The sequence below is a fragment of the Rissa tridactyla genome, chromosome 4 (genome assembly GCF_028500815.1).
Source record: "Rissa tridactyla isolate bRisTri1 chromosome 4, bRisTri1.patW.cur.20221130, whole genome shotgun sequence".
Taxonomy (NCBI): Eukaryota; Metazoa; Chordata; class Aves; order Charadriiformes; family Laridae; genus Rissa; species Rissa tridactyla.
The window spans coordinates 48,847,989-48,850,648 of NC_071469.1; positions in this window are offsets into that span (position 1 = coordinate 48,847,989).

The following is a 2,660-nucleotide window of genomic DNA, read 5'->3' on the forward strand; positions in this document are numbered from 1 at the left end:
CCCAATCAGGGGCTGTGTCCTTGTGCCCTTGGCTAGGGTCACGTGCCTTCCTTGCAGTATTTAAAGAGCAGCATGTGCGCTGGTTATCAATCACCGGGCATGAGCCTTCTGGGGTGGAAGAGAACATTCAGTAATCACAGCTATTGCTAGAAGTTTCTGAAAATCTGATTCCTTGGAGGCTGACAGGGGTTTTATTGCATTAAGGAAAAGAACAGAGTTTGTTTTGCAGTTTTTGGCAAACCTTTTCTTTGAGAACTCAATCACAATTCAAACTGTACTGTGTTCAGTCATTTTAACTGTATGATGTTTACTGAGCTGTTGTTAAACAGTGATTCATCCCAGAGAACTTCACAAAAGGTTCTAAAAACATTTAAGAAAATAATTCTAGACCTTCAAGTGACAGGCTGTTCAGCTACTCACTGGTCCAGATGTCAATAACAATCAGATGTCAGTGCCTTGAAGAATGCCAATGCTAACTATGTTTTCCAACCCCTAACTTCAGATTTGCAAAGACTAGAAGGTTTCTGCAGAGATCACCTCCTAACCCAAGACCACAAATTCCCATGCCACAGCCTGAGGGGATGCTCGAGACCCCTCTTTCCAAAGCTAATAAATCTCTGGCAAATTGAGGCACAGCACCCTTCGCAAGGTCTCTCCAGCCTGCCGAAAGCCAGTCTCTGCTGCTGACACGTTGACGTCATTTTCCAAATATGATACATGGTGGGAGCAAAAGAATCTGCTCTGGTTTTGTAAGTAATTTTTAAAAATAGTAGTTAAGTGCAGTGCCAGTGAACTGAGTCAGGGTACTCATGCCCCAAATACAGCCAGAAGGGGCATGTCATCCTCAGTTGACAAAGGGAACTTTGCCCATGCCGCCCTGCCATGGTCGCACAGCTTGAAACTGGTGGGTGACTGACTGCATGAGAGGAAAGAAATTTTTTTGATCTCTATTTAAGTCTACAATGCATCCAGCAAGACTTCAGAAAGGGAACTGCTTTTGTGCTGTGGGATTGTGCAGCAGAAACTGAGCAGAGGCCAGTTCCACCCAAACCTCCCATCCAGACTACTGGAACATCTCCAGGACCATCATCACAATAGCTGACACAGGAAAGGCAATGGACAACACCAGTATTAAAGATGTGAGCTGCTTGGCTTGAACTTGAGTCAGGTGTCTATAACCAAGACTGTAGTAGCAGCCTCCATCCTTTGTAAATCAAGGACAGATGGGAGAGAGGAAACATGATCTCACCTGTGGTACTATCAAAGACTTACGAACAAGAGTCTTCACATCCCATTCCCAATTTGTCAGCCTTTCAGTTTATCCTGTTATCATCTGACTGTACACTCCAGGAGTATCTTCTCCACCCCTTAAGAGACTTTGCTTTAATTGAACCCAAATTTGAGTCTAGCCTTAAAAAGTTATCTTACTGGCCAGATTTAGTTCACGTCCCTTCAGCCCTTCTCCTCTGCAGTTTTGGATCTATTGCAACTGAATAGGGTAGTTATCAAGGAAGACACATATAAACCTTCCCCTTGAAACATGTGCATTATCACCATCTTTCTTCTCTCTGCTTTCCCTTTTTTCAGTTTGACTGAAACTGTTTTGGTTCAGAAGTGACCAAAATTACCGTAATTTATAAAGGAAATTAGTTACGTTTCAAGCCAGTTATTTATAAATGATGAATACCTCACAGAAAAACCATTAAGTCTTTTGCTGGCCCAGAGGTCGTGACTGAAGCGGGCTGTTTGTCCCACAAGGAACCCTGCCTCTTTCCAACTGGAAGCAAGAAATATTTTGGCAAGCCGAGGCAGCATACATAGAAGTGTGTTCAGCCTGTGCCCAGGGTGCTTCAGTCTGATGGATGGGATTTCATTCACTCTACCTCTACGAAACTCCTTAAAATTCACTAAATTCAAATATGCAAAAAGAGAAATGAGACTATAGTTATGTTCAGAGAGACAGCACAGATTTCCAGAACAGCTTTCCTTGTTAGCATACTTCAAGCCTCTTTGTCTGCAGACAGAAGGATACCTCTTTCAGAAAGCACAAGTTTGTTTAAGCTAATATTAATCTGCTTTAATAGTAGTAACTAGTTTTAAACCACTCCAAATCTCACCTTTATTGCCAACCTTTGAGGCAGGGGCTTTGCTAAATGGCAGTGCTTGCTTGGTACCCAGGAGGCAGCGTCGTCTATCACTTACATGTCTCCAGGAGTGGAAGGCACTGGCGTGGAAGACCTCCTGCGCCAAAGCAGGAGTCGCCTCTTAGCCGTGTTGTCTCACTCTCTTTGTGCTCCAGACCACGGTGGGAAGAGTGAGAGATCATTGCTGTCTCCCTTCCAAACCCAGGTACAAGCCACGTGCCCGTCCCACGTGGAGAACGTGCCAGATGCTCCCAAGTGATGCTGGGGAAAAAGCACAGGTGATCCTCTGATTAAGTGGTCAAGGTCTAGACTCTGGTCCAAAACCTGCTGTAGTTATTTACAGAACAAATTGCAAGAAGTGAGAAAGAAAAGAAATTTTATTTACAGTTTTCATAGATTTTTCTCCCTCAGCTGCTCAGTTAAAAGAAGAACGTGTATATTAATACACAAAAAATATGTAATTCCCTGAGGTCTCTGTATCCCCAATTCCAATTAATAAAACCAGAAATTAAAACC